The sequence below is a fragment of the Neofelis nebulosa genome, chromosome 2, assembly GCF_028018385.1.
Source record: "Neofelis nebulosa isolate mNeoNeb1 chromosome 2, mNeoNeb1.pri, whole genome shotgun sequence".
Classification (NCBI taxonomy): domain Eukaryota; kingdom Metazoa; phylum Chordata; class Mammalia; order Carnivora; family Felidae; genus Neofelis; species Neofelis nebulosa.
In genome coordinates, this window is record NC_080783.1 from 142,493,700 (window position 1) to 142,512,319 (window position 18,620).

The window sequence follows — 18,620 nt, forward strand, 5'->3', positions numbered from 1 at the left end:
CATATCAAAAGTACTTAAAAGCCACATGTGTCTAGTAACTATGGTAAAGAACAGTGCAGAGAACATTCCCATCATCACAGAAAGTTCTGTTGAACTGTGCTGCCCAAGGGAGAAAGGAAAGTGAGGAGCTGAGGAGGAAGGAGGTAATTTTGAAGAACTTCTAAGACCAGCCATCTAGAGAGGAGAAGGAATGTTCTACCAGGAAGTCCCTGCAGGATGAACAACTAGGTGACAAGAGGAAAGGGAGTATAAAATGAGGGAGATGGTATAAGCTTTGGGGCAAGAACCCAGGCTTAATCCTGGCTCTACCACCTACCAAGTGTGTGGCCATGAGCAAGTTAGGTGAACTCTCTGAGCCTCAGTCTCATCAGGGAAACAGTGGTGTGATAATAGTTCTTATGCCATTAGGTGTGATGTAAGAATTAATGAGACAATTAGTGTAAAGTGCTTAGCATGCTGCCTGGCATATGGAAAAAAGGTCAAAAAAGTAAAGGGTGGAGGAAGAGGGGAGAAGAAGGTGTAAAGAAAGAAAGGGAAGAACATGAGATAAGACAGCCAAGCCGGGAAGAAGAAATACATAGAGGATCTTTAAAAGGACCCGAGCAGTAAGCACTTGTATCGTGACTGGAGGGTGAATGATCAGTAGGACAGAGCAACAGAAGGCAGCTGGGCCTCCAGACACCTGAGGGGCACAAGAGGAAGATCCTCTGGCCTCAGGATTAGAGAAGCTCGACCAGGCGGTGACAAAAATCACCTGTGATGGACAGTTTTCCTGCCCATCTGTGTCCGTAGGAATTGCACTGCCGATGGGGTTTAGCTGTTAGGTTTACATCAGTGATTGTGCTCAAGGGACCTGAGGGGTGTGCAACAGATGTGGCCTTCCTGGGCAAGGCTAGGAGAGCCAGGGCAGGGGCTGGAGGGGTCTGATGTCCAGGTGATGTGGGGCATCAGGGTAAAGGGAAAGGGCGGGGGGGGGGGGGACATTTATTCAGTGCCTACTACTGTGTTCAGTACTCGCACATCCAGTTGCACTGAAGCCATACAGCTGTTCTGGGGAAGTCACCCCCATTTTGTGGAATAAGAAACTGGGGCTCAGCTGGGTGAAGGACTTGCCGAAGTCACACAGCTGGTCAATGACAGATTCAGGATCCAAGCCCTGGTTTGTTGCATTGCAGAGCCTACACAAATCTGCTATGGAAGCCTTTAAACTCTGAGGAAGGCAAAATGATAGTGATGTGTGGACAGGGTTTGAAACAATTGGCATTACGCTTATTCATCACTACTGAAGCCCGCTCAATGCTGTGTCGATATCGTGAGGTCACAAACATGAATAAGATAAGTTCCCTGTCTTCAAAGTGCTTGCACAACAGCAATGGAGATGGGCGAAAAGCAAAAAAACAACAGCAACAACAACAACAACAACAAAAACCAAAATAAAGACAGCTAAAGATAAAATGTTCAAACAAACTCATTCATTTATGAAATACTCTTTTGGGGCACCTAGCTGGCTCAGTTAAGTGTCCAGCACTTGATTCTAGCTCAGGTCATGATTTCTCAGTTCATGGGATCAAGCCCTGTATCAGACTCCGCATTAACAACACAGAGCCTGCTTGGGATTCTCTCTCTCTCCCTTTCTGTCTGCCCCTCTCCCACTCATGCTCTTTCTCTGAAAATGAAGAAATAAACTTGTAAAAAAAGAAAGAAAGAAAGACTTTTTTTTTTCTCAACTTTTTTTTTTTTTTATTTATTTTTGGGACAGAGAGAGACAGAGCATGAACGGGGGAGGGGCAGAGAGAGAGGGAGACACAGAATCGGAAACAGGCTCCAGGCTCCGAGCCATCAGCCCAGAGCCTGACGTGGGGCTCGAACTCACGGACCGCGAGATCATGACCTGGCTGAAGTCGGACGCTTAACCGACTGCGCCACCCAGGCGCCCCAGAAAGAAATACTTTTTATTGAATACCTTGTATGTGCCAGGCACCGTGCTAGGCTCTGGAGATACTGTGGTGTGCTGTCATAAATTGTTTACAAACATTGCTGCATTTTCCCTTTCCCATTATCCGTACCTCTTTGCAGTGTGACTTTGCAGTTTCTCCCAGCGTGTGTCTGTTTTTCTACCTTTGGGTTTGTGTGTGTGTGTGTGCATGTGTGTGTGTGTGTGTGTGTGTGTGTGTGTGTGTGTGTGTTAGTGTTTATTTATTTTTGGGACAGAGAGAGAGAGAGACAGAGCATGAGCAGGGGAGGGTCAGAGAGACAGGGAGACACAGAATCTGAAGCAGGCTCCAGGCTCTGAGCTGTCAGCACAGAGCGCAACGCAGGGCTCAAACTCACGAACCGCGAGATCATGACCTGAAGTTGGATGCTTAAACTAACTGAGCCACCCAGGTGCCCCTATTTCTCTACCTTTTGAATCTGGGCTGGCTTTATGACTTGTCTTGACCAATAGAAAGTGGTGGAAGGGCTGTTGTACCTTTACCAAATCGTTTAAGAGGCCTTGTACCTTTCGGTTCCTACTCTGGAAACCTTACACCTGTCATGCAAACGCACCCTGCTTAGCCTGCTAAATAACGAGAGACACGTGGCCCATTGACTTTCATTGTTCCAGCCAATGGCCAGCTACCCCCCAGACAGATTAATGAGGCCATTTTGGGCCTATCAGCCCCAGCTAACCCAATAGATGATGCCAGATGCATAAGCTGACCCATAGACACCTGAGAACGAATGCATGGATGTGTTTTTTTTTTTTTTTTTTTTTTTAAATTTTTTTTTTTCAACGTTTTTTATTTATTTTTTTGGGACAGAGAGAGACAGAGCATGAACGGGGGAGGGGCAGAGAGAGAGGGAGACACAGAAGCGGAAACAGGCTCCAGGCTCCGAGCCATCAGCCCAGAGCCTGACGCGGGGCTCGAACTCACGGACCGCGAGATCGTGACCTGGCTGAAGTCGGACGCTTAACCGACTGCGCCACCCAGGCGCCCCATGGATGTGTTTTTAAGCCACTGAGTCTTCAGTTGGTTTGTTTAAAAGCAAGAGCTAACTGATACATGAGCAAAACAGATACCAGTTCTCAAGAAGCTTACGATCAAATGGGAGAGACAAACTTTAATCAGAAAATCCTACAAATATATGTTAAGGAAAAGGAAGTGACACTTAAGTCAGCCTCCCATGATAGGCCTTATGACCCTCATATGCTGGTATTCATACCATGTGTGGTCTTCTCCCACTCTGTACCAGGTTTGGTGTACTTAACCAATAACATATGGCAGAAGGGATGATATGTCCCTTCTGAGATTAGGTTCCAAAGACTGCAGCTTCTGTTTTAGGCTCCTTCTCTTTCTCTCTCTCTTTTTTTAAGTAGGCTTCACACCCAGCATGGAGCCCAACACAGGGCTTGAGCCTACAACCCTGAGATCAAGACCTGAGCTGAGATCAAGAGCCAGATGTTTAACCAACTGAGCCACCGAGGCGCCCCTCCTTTTCTCTCTTTCTGGTCATTAATTCTGGAAGAAGCCAGCTTGCATATCCTAAAGATACTCAGGCAGCCCACGTAAATGTCATGTGACAAGGAACCCATATCTCCACCAATAGTCCAGAAGATACTGAGGTCTACCAACCACCAAGTGAGGGAGCTAGGAAGGGGTTCCAGATGACAGAAACCCAGGTTAACAGCTCACATGTAACCTCCTGAGAGACTCCTGACCCAGAACCATCAGGCTAAGCCGCTCCCAGTTTCCTGACCCAAAGAAACTGTGAAATAGCAAATTTGTGTTGTTTTAGGCTGGCAGATTTGGGGGCTAATTTGTTACATAGCAACAGATAAGTAACAAAAGGAGTTAATAGATAAAAGAGGGGAAGGAGGTGGAATGTTCCAGATAGAGGTGACTGAAGGGCCTACAGTAGGAGGGACTATAGCACATTCAAGAAACAGAAGGCAGACCAATGTGGCAAGGGTTCAGAGAGCAAGCATGGCCTTGTGGGTCTTACTAAGGAGTTTGCCTCTAGGAGCAACAAGAAATCAGATTTTGGGGGGACCAGCCTGGGGACTCCAAGGAAGCCTAGATTCTTAGACTAGTGGGAAGAAGAGGGTGGCAACCCAGGCCTAAGGAATATTGCCCTGCTTTGCCCTCCATCACGAGTTGTAACAACTGGAATCGGGAAAACCCCTTTGGAGGCCATCCTCAGTGGGGGCAGCTCCTTGTCTCCCTGTGATGCCAGCCCGGGACACTGAAGGCCAGTTACGGTGGTGGCCGGGGATGATCGTAGGCAGCAGAGGTCAGGCGAGAGTGCGGAAAGCGTGTGGAACAAGAGAGGATGGTGGCAGGAAGGAGGAAGAGCCAGCGAAGGAAGAGGTGGCTGGAGAGAGAGAAGTGCAGTGTCTGGAGAGGCTGCGGAGGGAAAGGCGAAAGGAGGAAGAGGGAGTGGGAGCCACAGAGAGGCCTAGGAAGTCTGCTGTCACTAGACAGTTGGAGACCTAACCAGGGAGTAGGAGGCTATTAGAGACACTGGTGTTCAGAAAACCTGGAGAACTCAGTCAGGGATCTGTGTGTAGCATTCAAGGACAGGAACAGTCACTTGGATGAAATAGAGAGATGGAAAGTAGGAGAGCAGTGGTACTGGTGGGGGGCAGCTGGCGCCGCCTTGGAAAGTAGTCCCCGCTCAGGGGCTTGAACTCACAGGCATCACTTGGGGCTGCACGTGACCTGCAGAAGGGACCCTAACAGCCATCTTTTAGGGAAAAGGGATGAGTTTCCCAGTTTGAGCGCCTAAGATGTGTTTGCCCCAGGGCAGAGCTCATGGGCCCTTCCGGCTCTGATTAGCCCTGCTAGGGTAAGGTCTCTCCAAATTAGTGACTTTGGGTTTTAGTTCTCGGTACTCAAATTACCTTTCGAGGGGCTGAGGAAGAGGGGGCAGATAACCTGCACCAGCAGAGCAGGGAGGCTTCTGCGGCCCCAGCTTTGCCAGGTGTAGCATAGCTATGCTTGCCTGGCTTCCTGGGCTGGCCCCTCCAGCAGATGCAAAGACAGAAACAAGGGCTCACGTGCAGGGAGGGAGGCCACCCCTGGCCAGCCTTGTCTACCCTTCTAACCCCTGTCCCACCAGGAATGGATTTATACTGCTTAATAAGTACTGGGGCACCTGGATTTCTATTTCATTCCCTTATGGATTTGGTCAAGCTAGCCTGATCTTTTTTGTGTAGCAAAAACGAGTCTAAAGGTATGAGTGGGGGCACTTGGGTGGCTCAGTCGGTTAAGCCACTGGCTCTTGATTTTGACTAAGGTCATGAGCTCACAGTTTGTGAGATAGAGCTCAGACTCTGTGCTGGCAGAGATTCTTGGGATTCTCTCTCTCTCCCTGCTCTGTGCACTCTCTCTCTCTTAAAAATAAGTAAAATGAAGATTTGAGTGTTCCCCAAAACACCTTTGCAGAGGGAAAGCAATGAAAACAGAGCATTGAACAGATAGATTTATTTTGTGACTTGACTATAGAAAGTTAACTTATTTTTTCTTGTTTTAAATAACATATATTTAAGATAGAGATGTGAAAGAATTATATGATGGTCCTTACAGAGGAGGGTTGCATTGATCAGATAAAGATTTTTTTCCTCCAATCTAAACCCCATAAGTGAGAAATAGAATTTTAAAAACATACACACAACAGCTTTTGTATCTAAACTGCCATCTTTTTTCTCTCTCCATGTCTAGTCCAGGAGATACTGCCCTCCCTGCTTCTTGCCAGGAGATATTGCCCTCCCCCCGCTTCTTGCCACTCTAACGGAGAGGAGGGCTTCCTTTGAGCACTCAGCACTGTCAATCCTAGTCTGATGCCAGTAGTTGAAGACCTCCTCGTCAGGGTCGCCCTATGGTAAGAAAAGGCTCTGTGTTCTGGGGGCCCCTGCGAACACCTGTCCACACCACAGCCTTGCTCCACTGAAGCGCAGGGTGGGGGTGGGGGACATTTGAAAACAAAGTCCGTGTCAGAATGTCAGTGCTTGCTCAAAACCCCTCCCCAGTTAGGCAGATTCATTGGCTTCTCCCTCCCTTGAGTGTGCTTTTGACCAGACCGCAGACTGGGAGGATCAGAAAGAAGGGAAAAGAGATGAGGCTGTAAATCAATGTAGCCTCTCCAACTCTTGGGGTCAGAAAGCAGAGGAAGGGACAAGAGACACCCCCACCACCAGGAAGGCCTGCTGTTATCACATGTGCCTGAGCGGTCACCTGTGGACACCCTGTCGTTCCTTTCTTCTCTGTGGCTTTGAACCAAATGCTCTTGGAAGGGAAAAAGCGCTGACTTCATTTGGGCTCCCGGGCCCTCCCTTCTCTGAGCACAATGAGGACTTTTTTTCAGGTTATTGTGGCACTTCGGCTGCTGCTTTTCATTGCCTTCTTCAACTTCGCAATCAGTTCTCCTCCTGATACCAATTTTGTCTTTATAAACCTGAAGCTTAGAAGTCTTTTCCCCACAAGCATCAACAGAAAGCACCTGGGTATTCTAATCACTGTTGGCTCTTGCTGAAAAAACAACCTGCCAACCTCATCCTGGCTGGGCACTGGACACAGGCCTGGGAGGGCAACCCCAGGACCCCATGAGCCTTTGGAAAGAAAGAAACAATTCCAGCCAGCTCAGGTGTTTGGGAGATTGTCGAGATGATCCTTTCCATGTGGATATCAGTGTGGTTTGTGAGTAGATAAGTAACATGAGGGACTTTGGTGGAAACCACAAAGTAGGAACTGAAACCAGTTTCTGTCAGTCAAAAGTTTCATGCAGCCAGAACATTTCAGTATTTGCAATTAGTATCTTTTCCTTGCAAATGTCTTCGTGTCTTCTGAGGGTAACAGGATGCTGGGGAGGGAATTTATGGATTAAAAGTATGGAGATGAACAAGATCATGACAACTTGCAAAGGGACCCCCAGTTGGTTGGATTTGGGAAAACGATGTATGAAACTATTGGTGTTAACAAGAACACCAGGCAAAACCAGATGAGGCACATTGTAGGTGAGGTTAAAGTGGTCTGGGGATTCTTCCTACTACCTGTTCTCTGTCACACCAAGGGTTCAATTTCACATTAGCCTCATCCATCAGAGCCCACATGCAGCATGTTTGGGGGTTTTCATTGTTTTGTCAAACCCTGGAGCAGAGGAAGAAGTGGCTTGGTGACAGAGTAGAGAAGTCTCCTTATTACCGAAGGTCATGTTTCGGGCGATACTTCTCGACTTATTCTTTTCTCCATTCGAGTTCTACACAAGTGAGCAGTAAAAGGAGATGCTTATCTCCTTCCTTTATTTTAGCAGCCTGAAGTTCCATTTCCTTCTTGAAACCTCTGACTCAATGGCTGGAGGAACCCTCCCCCACCCCACCCCATCCTGTCCATGCATGCAGCTTGCATGACACCCCTTCACTCACCACCTTGCAAAGCACTCTCAATTCACTGCTTTTACACATGGTCATTTGCTTTTTTGTTTATTTTACGTATGTGGGTCACCTGTTGCCTAGGTAAGTTTTAAATCTGGCTGTGTTGGTATGATTAGCTTTTGATTATTCCCAGAAGCACAATAGTATGTCGTAGCCATATAAGCATGTAGTATTATTTTTTCTTTTTGATGATAACATTTGCCAACCATTAAATCATGTGGTAGTGGTTACTTCTTAGCCTCAGCTCTGAATGATCTAGGCTAGGGACTGTTAGAACCAATATCATCATCATCATCTTCATCATCATTTTTTTAAGTTTATTTATTTAGTTTGAGAGAGAGCATGCCAGCCGGGGAGGGGCAAAGAGAGAGGGAGAGAGAGAATCCCAAGCAGGCTGTGTGCTGCCAGTGCAGAGCCCGACTCAAGGCTTAAACCCATTGACCATGAGATCATGAGCTGAGCTGAAATCAAGCACTGTATCCTTTTTTTTTTTTTAATTTTTTTTAATGTTTATTTTTGACAGAGAGAGAGAGACAGAGCATGAGCGGGGGAGGGGCAGAGAGAGAGGGAGACACAGAATCTGAAACAGGCTCCAGGCTCTGAGCTGTCAGCACAGAGCCCGACGTGGGGCTCGAACTCACAGACCACGAGATCATGACCTGAGCCAAAGTCGGATCCTTAACCAACTGAGCCGCCCAGGTGACACTCATCATCATCATCATCATCATCATTGTAAAGCATGATCATTTAATCTGGATTTTGCACCTCTACTACACTTAAATAATTGTTCCTATATTGTATTACTGAATAATTTTTATTGTTTTCTTATTTTTTTAATTACTAAAGTAATACAGAGAACACAAATTTTGGAAGATAGAAAAACACTCTTTTGTGTATTTTAGTACATTTTTCCACGTATGTAGATTTATATTATTTTTTCAACAATAATGGTTACACTGTAGTTTGTTGTAGAGTCTACTGTTTCACCTAATAATAGATGATGAATATATTTCCATACTGCTATTCTTTTATAATACAGATTTTAATAGCTGTGTAGTATTCCATTATATAGATTTTACATGACCAGTTCTCCACGATTGGACATTTATCAAACACTGATAGAAGAAGGGCCTACTATGAGCCAGGCATAGCTCTAAACTCACTTAACCCTCATCATGACCCTATAAAGGAAGTGCTACTGTTATCCCCATTTTGCAGGTGGGGAACCTATGGCACAGAGAGGTTAAAGAACTTGCCCAAGGTCACACCACTTTGTCAATGGTGGAACCACCTCGAAATGCAGATAATCTGACTGCACATGTGTGCTTCCAATCACAACACTTTGCTTGCCTCCTGCTCTATTGAAAAGTAAAGACCTTTCTCCACCTAGGAGAAAGGCTTGATTTATAGAAGACTGCTCTGGCAAAAAAAGGAACCACCGTCCTGTGAGTCACTGTTATTTAGAATTAAATTGTGAGCTGTTCAGACAACGGGCAGGGAAGTATCTGGGCTGGATGGACAGTGTTAGCTCTATAGCCCGGAAGGCAATCCCAGGAGAGGCTGCAGACCCAGGTCCGACCAGCCTGTGACCCGGCTTACTCCCCTTCCAGCAGAACCAGCCTTGGAAGGCAGCCCCAGCCTTGCCTGAGTTCCCGGAATTTCCTCACACCAAACCCAGAAGGCCTTTGCTTTGCATCCAGCCACAGGAACAGCTGCATCTGATCCAAACCAGCCTCGGGAGACTGGGACCAGCCAGGTAGGAAGCTGCCAGCCTGGTGCTGGGCCCTGGAGCTCAGGGAAATGCTGAGCCAGCAGAAGCTGGCCCCGGGGTTGTGGAATGGTGTTGATCCAGCCTATGAAGTGGCTTCTGGAGTAGCGCCGGGAGCTTAAGAGAATCCTCTGACTAACCTGCCCAGGCTCCAGGGTGGTTGTTTCCTGGGTAATTCTGGGTCCTTATTCATCGTAGCTTTGAGTGTGTGCTTTAGATTTGACCACCTCCTCTCCTACCCTTTCACTTCCAGTAATGATCATATGATGTCATCACTAATGATGATAATTGTTCTGTTTTACTTGCAGAAACACAAGCGCACTACGGGGTGAACAATAGTTAACAATAGTTATCATTTTAGTGATGAGGCAAGGGAGTCACACAGAAGTTAGACAACCTGACATCCGGGAAAGGGTGTCAGGGCAGGGAAACTTGCCTTGAACCTGCACCCCAGAACAGGCCACCCCACTCTGGGCATCAGAAGGTAGCTGGGCTGGAAGGGAAATGCTAGAGGCAGGGGAGGGCAGAGAGAGAGAGGGAGACACAGAATCTGAAGCAGGCTCCAGGCTCTGAGCTGTCAGCACAGAGCCTGATGTGGGGCTCAAACTCGAGAACCATGAGATCATGATCTGAGCGGAAGTCAGAGACTTAACTGGCTAAGTCATCCAGATGCCCTTAGAAGTTGCGTTTTACATAAGTACCTTAGGCAATTGTTTACAGGAGCTTGGAGGTTTGTATGAATAACATTTCTGCATCTTTCCCTGGGAGGTCTATCCGTATGCCTTTATTGTTTTCTTTTACAAGAGCTCCTGGAACACACAGACACCACATCCAGAGTCAGTGTCACAGGGTAAATTGGTCTGGGGAGCCATGATTTATCACTGTAGTCCTAATACCCGCCCCCCTAAATGCTCAAGATCAGATGCTTAAATTTTGTAGAGCCCATGAACTTCTCTTCCACACATAAACCCACACCCCAAGTTCCCACCGGAGTTAAGACTCTACCCCCTTTTCCTAGCTGTGGAAACAACCCTGGGTGGAGCAAGAATCAACTTCCCAACTTAGGAAGATCATTGGCTTCATTTGATAACAATCTAAAGACCGTAGAAAAGATGCTTTATAGTGGAATTAGGTAAGACTGGCAAAAACTGGCTTTCCTATCCTAAATCATTTTGGGGGGGTGTGTCTATTGAGTTTTGGAGGGTTTTTTTTTTAAGGAAAGAAAAGATGTATTGTTTTAGCTGCCAAAGTCTTTGAAGATAAACCACAAAAAATAAAAGTGCAATGTCTGATAGGCTTTAAAAATTAAAAACAAAGAGTTGCTGGTATGCTAGTCAGTTACAATAATGTTAGTGCCTGGATTAATGATGTAGTCTCTGACTTGATCTTCTACAATCTATTCTCCCCACTGTGAGCAGATCAGTCACTTAAAAGTGCTATAGAGGTGCCTGGGTGGCTCAGTCGGTTAAGCTTCTGACTCTTGATTTTAGCTCAGGTCATGATCTCACAGTTCACGAGATGGAGTCCGCATCAGGCTCCCTATTGATAGTGGAGACTGCTTGAGATCCTCTCTCCCACTCTCTCTCTGCCCCTCCCAGCCTCATGCTTTCTCTCTCTTTCTCAATAAATAAATAAACATTACCCAAAAAGTGTAATAGATCAGGTCACTCTCCTGCCTAAAAACACAGTGACTTCCTGTCACACCCAGATGGGTCCCAGCTCCTCACTGGGCATTTAGGGCATGGCCCTTATCTCTTTGCGGAGACAGAGTGCAGCACAGTGGCTAAGTGCTCCACGGCCATGGCACCCCATTAAAATCTGGCTCTGCCTTCTCACTAGCTGTGTGACTTTGGTTAAGTGTGTCTACTTCTCTGTACCTGTGTTCTCATCCATTACCACAGAGAGTGGGGTCCCTTTGCTGGTCTCCTGGGCCTATTTGTCTACTTCCAGAGTCACAGTTTGGGGCTCTACTAGGATCAGGTTTGAAGTCTGTGAAGAATGTGGGTAGCTACCACTCTGACTATAATGAAACCACAAGTATGGGTGATTGCTGTATTCCTGAAATTAAAAACAGGGTGGGAGCATGCCCTCTCCTTCCTGTGGGAGTAGCTGAAGCATAAGTGCACTGAAATCGGATGCCCAGAGCTCCAGGGAGGGCTGGGACCTGGTGGGTTCTATGCCACTGGCCAGTGTGAGGTTTCCAGAGGGCTGGGGCTGTTATCAGACATCCAGTCTTAATGAAGTGTTCTGGCTTCATGCCTGCCTCTGAGGGAGCTTCTGGGACTGGCACGGCATAGTCAGATCAGGGACAGGGCACACTGCTGTCCCCACCATACAGGATCTGGGCCCGAGCCCAGGACTCCACAGACTTATTGCAGGACCTAGTTGCCACGGCAGCCACTTCCACTGCTCAAAGCCACGTGCCAGGTGTGGGAACTAGGTCGGCTTTCTGACCTCCTGTGACCCTGGGCCTGAGCTAATAAGTTGGGGTAATAGAGAGGAGATAGGCTGCAGTTGTGTTTAAGACTTCTTTCTGGCCCATGTGCTTGGATTTCTTGTCAACCTTCTCCCTCCCTACATGAATACCCACCCCTACACACACACCTCTACACCTAGACACACATTTCCCCCCCCAATAACACCAAACAGGATTCTTGGATCGTTTAAAAAGAGGGGCCCTGTGGCTTCAGGAGGGATCTGGGATCAGGAGGGCAGTGATGTGGGTATGCACAGGTTGGGGAAGGGGGCAGGATGTGTACAAGGATTAGTGTATTGGCCCCAAGACCTTGCGACGTGAGACTATCTCTCCTAAAGTTCAGGTGGGATGGTCAATCCCTTTACAGGAGGGTTAGGTTTCTTCTGTGGATGAGCAGTGTGTCCACTCTACACCATCCCAAACCACAGGTTTGTGTGTGGCCTGGGCTCTTCGTTCTCCCAGCCCCTTCTCTGGACCAGGTCCCGCCCTGCCCCTGCAGGTGACTCGGGTGCCCTCAGAGGAGAAAGTAGCTATCAGGCAGGTGGCTTAGGGACATAGGAAGTGGCTTTTCTGCCTCAGGGATCCACTGTCTGACCTTGAGTCACTAGGAGCATGTTGGGCCCCAGGGCAATCCTCTGTATCATTTGGGGCCTATAGATACCAAAGATGCAAATCAGTCTTCTGAAAGAGGCCCTGGGGGTGGGGCTAGAAAATGGGCATGAGGGGTGGGGGGAGCCACCGTGTCAGACAGGCCCCTGAGGTCCTGACCAGCCTGGACTCTACCCTGTGCCCCTTGGTCTGCACCAAGTCTTTTTTGTCCCCAGTGGCTTTGTATTATTCCTCTTCTTGTAAATGTTTAATTTTGTTTTATCTTTTTCAAAGTTATATGCCTTTGTGAAGAAATGTCCCATGCTAGGAGTCTGTGGGGCTTTTCTCATTGCCCAGCTGACCTGACACGTGTCGGGAGTTGGCTGTGAGCCAGGATGGGCCCTGGAACTTCTGTGCCGGCAGAAGGAACTTGTGGCCACAAGGGACAATGTTTCAGGGTTCTCCCTCTCCTCCCAAAGGCACATTTGGGGTCAGATGTGGGGTCCCGGGTCCCCTAAAGGAGGCTCAATAAAGGGGACCGGTGACAGCAGAGGACACACCCCATGAGCTCGTTTTCAAGGAAAGAGAAGGATCTCACGATGACAGTTGTCTGTATGGTAGTGACTCAGCGCATGCATGTGCCAGGCCCTGTGCTCAATGCTTTGCTAATGTTATTGTGTCTGATTCTCCAGGGCCAGTCCAAGAGGTGAGTACTGCTCTATTATCCCCGTTTTCCAGGGCGGAACTTGAGGTCCAGAGAGGGTGAAGTGGTTTGCTGGAGGTCACGTGGCCTCAAGCAGCGGGACCAGTCCTGAAGCCCAGGTTTGACTCTGTAGGCTGTGCTTTTGACCCCCACCCCGTCTGCCTCCCACTCGACCACGTCCACTGCAGCCAGCCACCCCTGTACACTGGGGGCTGAGGGGTCCACGAACGTCTGGGCAGCCCTTGCCTCCAAGCCTGCTTCCCTTCTCCCAAGCCCTGAGCGTCAAAATGCCCTCCAGTGATGTAGTGTTCCTTCCTGTGGAATCTGCTGAGAGATTGCTCTCGACTGCGTCCATGTGTTCTCCACAGGAGAATCCCATAGGGAAAAGATTATCAAAATACTTGCTGGCCTTGCAGGGAGTGCTTAGAGCCATTGCCAGGCCCTGCTGGGTGTGTGAGGTGCAAGGTGCCACCGTCCCTCTGGCTTCCGTTCATATCTCTGTTGAAGGGAAATGGGAAGAATCCAGTGGAAGTTCTAGCTAGCCTTCGATAAGCCCAGCAGAGCACAGATGTCAGACAAATAAATAGGTATTTAAGAATTTTCTAGTTTCAGGGGTGCCTGGGTGGCTCAGCTGGTTCAGCGTCAGACTTTGGCTCAGGTCATGATCTCACGGTTCATGGATTCCAGCCCCGCGTGTTGGGCTCTGTGCTGACAGCTCAGAGTCTGGAACCTGCTTCGGATTCTTTGTCTCCCGCTCTCTCTGCCCCTCCCCCACTCATGCATGCGCGTGCACGCGCGTGCGCTGTCTCTCTCTCTCTCAACAGTAAATACAAATGTTTAAAAAAATAATAAAAAAAGAAAGTACTTTCTAGTTTGGTGGGATCTGAAATCTGAACTGAATGAAGTGCCATTAGCACCCTCCTGGAGTCTTGAGTGTGCCAAGCCCCTCGGGTGTGACATGAGCCCTGGGTCCCAGCCAGAAGACCCAACATCTTGCCTGACTCTGCCTTTGTGGGGGCAGAGGGGACAGTGAGGAGAGATGACCTTTAAGAGGCAGGGGAGCGTCTAGGAGCCAGGCTGTGTGAGCTTGATTCCAAGTCCCTTTCCTAAGAGCTGAGAGACTTTGGGCACATTCTGTCACCTTTCTGGGTCTCAGTTTTCCCATTTGTACTGTGTGTGTGTGTGTGTGTGTGTGTGTGTGTGTGTGTGTGTGTGTATTAAATGGGTCTCTGTGTAATATCCCATCCCTGGAACGGTGCTTGGCTATTACATAAAAAGCACTAGGTAAACATTGTTATTATTATTTACAGCCCCTTCCTGCTCTCACATTTTATTAACTAAACTGTGGGTCTTGGCAGTTATTCCCTGAGAGGTGATGCTTTGGTTGAGTAGTGGGTTGAGAAGCTGGATGGAGGGAAAGAAGTTTCTCCCTTGCTGGCTCATATTTAATCAGCTCATGAGTTCTTCTACTCACCCTTCCTCCCCGCCACAATGTACAGCTTTAATACAATTATTTCACCTGAATAAAAATCCTTAGGGGTGGGGTGTGGGGAGCAAGGAGTGTAATTTTCCCCTGAGGGTGCCCAGGAAGTATGATCAGGGAGGGAGAAGATAGTAGGGAGATTGGCTTCAGTTGCTGAAGCAAAACTCTGTAAGCTTTTTCTGTTCCTTTTCACTATTTTGAGTTTCTCTCTCCCCAAGGGAGATACTTTGCAGGTGACATACTTTGGGTTAAAAAACCCCATGTGTCTGAGCCAGAAAGATCAGAAAATTCAAATCAGAGCCCTGCCGCTTACCAGCTGGCCAAGGGTATTTCTCCTCTCTGAGGTTTAGTTTCTTCATCTGTAAAATGGAAATAATGATACTTATTTTACAGGGTTTTTGGAGACTGAAATATGATCAGCTACTCACAGCACAAAACAGGGGCTCAGAAAAGCTAGTTTCCCCTCCCCTTGCCTCCCCTGGACATCTGTGCCTTAGAGGCTCCTCTACCTGCCTGTCCATCTTTGGTCCCAAGCAAAAAAGGCAGGAGGCCATCCCCAGGCTCCTTTCTGTTCTGTGCTGTTAGTTTTCTGAACAAGGCTGTAATCTTTCTAGAAGTGCTCCTGGCAGGTTAGAACCTGTGAGCTGTCACCAGGAGTGGATGTTATTAAGGTGAGGCTATAAATAGAAATGGAACAAGGGGGGAAACTCAACAGCCCTTTCTCACTTGGCATTCAGCCAAAGGCTGGTGGCCTAGCTCTCCAGCTGAGGTCTCTGATAATAGCCAAGACTGGTGGTAGTCACAGGGTGGGCTTGGGGAGACTGCCTGTCTTTACCAGGTATCCTCCACCCCATTCAGGAATGAGTCATTAGGGTTTGGGTGACTGGAGCCACAGCCGTGGATAGACTGGCCTTCTTTCCTCTGGCCAGGGAGACTTTGGATGGCTGGGGGTGGGCTGGGAGGGAGCAGGATGATGGTAAAGGGGGTGATAGGGAGGAGTAGGGCATAATCATGGGTCTGGGCAGCATATCAATAGGCTGACGTTCTGAGCTTCCACCCATTAGGGTTCCTGGGGCTCTCAAAGCCCTTGCCGTCTTCTGCCAGATCCTGGCTTTCTCTTGCATTCATATAAGCTTTTCTCATTGCTGCTGCCAATGTCTTCTCCCTCAAAGTCACAACAATCCCAAATGGTACCTTTTTGCAATTTAGAAACAGGCACCTCTTCTTTCCAGCAAATGCAGTTCTGCACCAGGACAAAGAGCTTGGGAAATGGGTGCACGGGCTAGATTTCAGCCTCCATTTGCTCCTTCAGTTGAGCAACCTTTTGCAGTGAACAACCTGCACAACTGTGCACGGCAGCCCATTTTCCATTCTTTGCTTTAATGGTCTGGATTGGCCATGCTGCTTCTGCTGCTTATTCCGAACTTACTGCTCCTGTCTCCACTTCCCTTCCCATAGCATGGCCAGCTATTGATAGGTTACAAAAGATAGCCTGGCACTATCAACTTTTCCAGCCCCTCTTTGAAGAAGTTTGTGATCCATTAGTACTAGGGCTGGGTCAGAGGACATTTGAAGGGCTCCATGGAGTCCAATTCAGCAATAATCTTTGTGACATTATTGAGCAATCTAAGCCCAGGTGGAGATTTACCCCATCTCCTATAGAGTATGAATACCTTGTCTATCCAAAGAGCTCCTGCAGAGGCTGAGGGCAGTGTTTCCCTCCACTATGGTAGTATACACCTTATAGCCCTGGGCATTCTAGCATCAGTCTTAGCTTTTCACCATTCCTCCCAGAGGTCTGGCAGGTTGGCTTGGAAATAACCTTCCTAAAGGCCTGCTCTGACATCCCAGAATTCCTGAAGGGGCAGGTATGTGGATCAGTGTCCTCTCTCCCACCTAGACTCCACAGTACAGTATTCCTTCACCAGTGACTGGCCCTTGGGGTTCAGGGTGGTCTGAAAACATGGCATTTTATGATTCCATCTCTCCCTCTCTTTAAACCCACAGTCTCTGTCAGAATATCCGGACCACCTGTTAGACACGAATGGTTCAAAGCCAAGTTTCTGGTAGCTTTGCCAATAGCCAGGAGAGGCCACTCCCTTTGAGGAACAGAGATAGAGGTGGGCCGATCCCTGGGTGGTCCTCGTGCTGTATTCTGAAAGGCAGAAGGAGGGGAGAATTGACTTGAGACACAATCATAGGTGCAAGGAAGAGCCAGCCGTTGGTCACTGTGGTAACAACTAAGGGTGGAGAGACGCTGTAAACCTGTAAAACAATCCCCAAACTTTCTCCCTAGTTAATAGCTGGATGTTCCCAGGTAATCTGGTAAATGTAGTGTGTTATAGGGAAATGTTGGAAGGGCACTAGCCCAGCTGTGTAGAGCCAGCAAAGAAGTTGTGGGGAATGCGATGCCTGGGCTGGGGGTAGTGGTGGGGCGGAAGGCAGTTGGATGAAGGAGGAGGGAAACTGAGCAATGACGTGGCGGCTTGGGACAAGTGAGGGCTTCAGGGGAGCCACCCTGAGGAGTTTGGACTGTAATTTGTGGGTGGCAAGAAGCTCTTGAGGGGCTGTAAATGGCGGAGAGATGGGATCAGGCCCACATCTTAGCAGCATCGCTCAGGCGGCTGGGTGCAAGACTGGTTAGAGAAGGGCAGGATGGAAGGGCGGGAGACCAGCCAGGAGGCTAAGGTGACAGAGTCCAGGTGACAGAAGAGAAGGACCTCTACTGGTGTGGCAGTGGGGAAGGAGAGGAGGGCATGGATTTGAGGACCGTTGAGGCATAGAGTCCCCAAGACTTGGTGCATAGTTTGGCTGCGTGTGTGCATTTGTGTGGGGCGGTGATGAAGGGAGACTGAGACCCAGGACAGCTCCCAGAGTTCCAGCTCAGGCAAGTAGCCTGACATGTGGAAGAAAAGAGAAGGACTGGCTTCGGGGTGAGTTAGCTTTGGGATGTACTGGTTTTGAACCGTCTGTACCAAAATCAACATTTAGCAGACCATTTGGATGTGAGACTGTAGCTCAAGAAGCAGGTTGCAGTAAAACTATGGAGTGTGTGTGATAACCAGAGAGAGTGAGCTGAATTCAGGACCTGGATACATCTACTTTCAGGGTGGTTGGAGAAAGAGGACCCACAAGGAAGGTGGGCTGGAGAGGGTTGGAGAGGTAGGAGAACCAGGGGAAAACGATGTATTAGACGTCAAGGGAGTAGAAAGATTCACGAAGGAGGAAGCGGTCACCAGTGTCACATGTAACAGAAAGGTCAATCACGCAATGTCCGAATCATGCCTGCTGGGTCATGCACTCTGAAGGCTGTTGTCAGCCTCACGGAGAGCACTTTGAGCAGAGGAACTGCAGATCCGCCGGTGAATGAAAGGAGAGAGGTAGTATGGCAGGTGGTACCTGGTAGGTGGGATGGAGTTCAGGTGCAGATCACTGGAGGTGGGAGGTCAGTGTGCTTTGACACTGGAGCACCGGAGGTGTTGTCACAGGACAGACGTAGGTGGCTTTGAGGACTGGCCAGCTCCAGACTGGTTTCGGAGGAGTGTCCGACGACAGGGAGAGCACAGTCCAGGGTTTCCCAAGAATGTGTGATCATAAGGACACATGGAGTCTCATTAAACACGAGTTCTCCAAGTCTCTGCCTGGATCTCTCCAACCCAGACCTGTAGGAGAGGAGCCTGGAAATCTGCATGTTCAAGTTCCCCAGGTGATTCTTAGGATCAGGCCAACTGGAGAACATTGATATCAGGGTGAAGAAGGGGGGATTTTGAGAAGAATGGATAGAGGAAAGGTTTGGAAGACGCCCTGGGAAGGAAGCAGAGAGAGGCAGGCCAGGTAAGAGGGCCCTGAAGAGGGTGGAGAGAAGCCATGCCCAGAGGGCTTATTTTGGATGGTGAGCAAGGGTTCCCCTTTCTTTACTGTGTGACAGAACTGGATCATAGTCAACTTCTGGTCCTGGTAGGGAAGACGGGAGAGTGTGCCTGGAACACTAGTCGCTGAATCATTTGTGGATGTGGGTTTGGATCGTCTCTCCTCTGAATTGTCTCATCTGTAAATAGGGGGAAGGTTGAAAGTCAAATCAACTCCTCTGCCTCTCTTCCTCTTCCTTGTTTTCTGGCTGTCATCCTGGCGGGTCCCAAGAGAAAATGGCCGGAACTTGTCACTGGGTTTCAAAACACAGAGGGGCTTTAT

The 18,620-nt window shown here is 48.5% G+C and overlaps 1 protein-coding gene across 1 annotated transcript in view; it reads left to right on the forward strand.

Annotated features, from left to right (window-relative positions):
* The first annotated feature begins 8,951 nt into the window (after positions 1-8,951).
* The window catches only part of BCAR3 (BCAR3 adaptor protein, NSP family member), a 136,421-nt gene continuing 126,752 nt past the window's right edge, over positions 8,952-18,620 (forward strand). The window contains exon 1 of the mRNA XM_058716516.1: positions 8,952-9,167. The gene's annotated coding sequence lies outside the window, so the exon portion shown is untranslated. The remainder of the gene's footprint in view (positions 9,168-18,620) is intronic.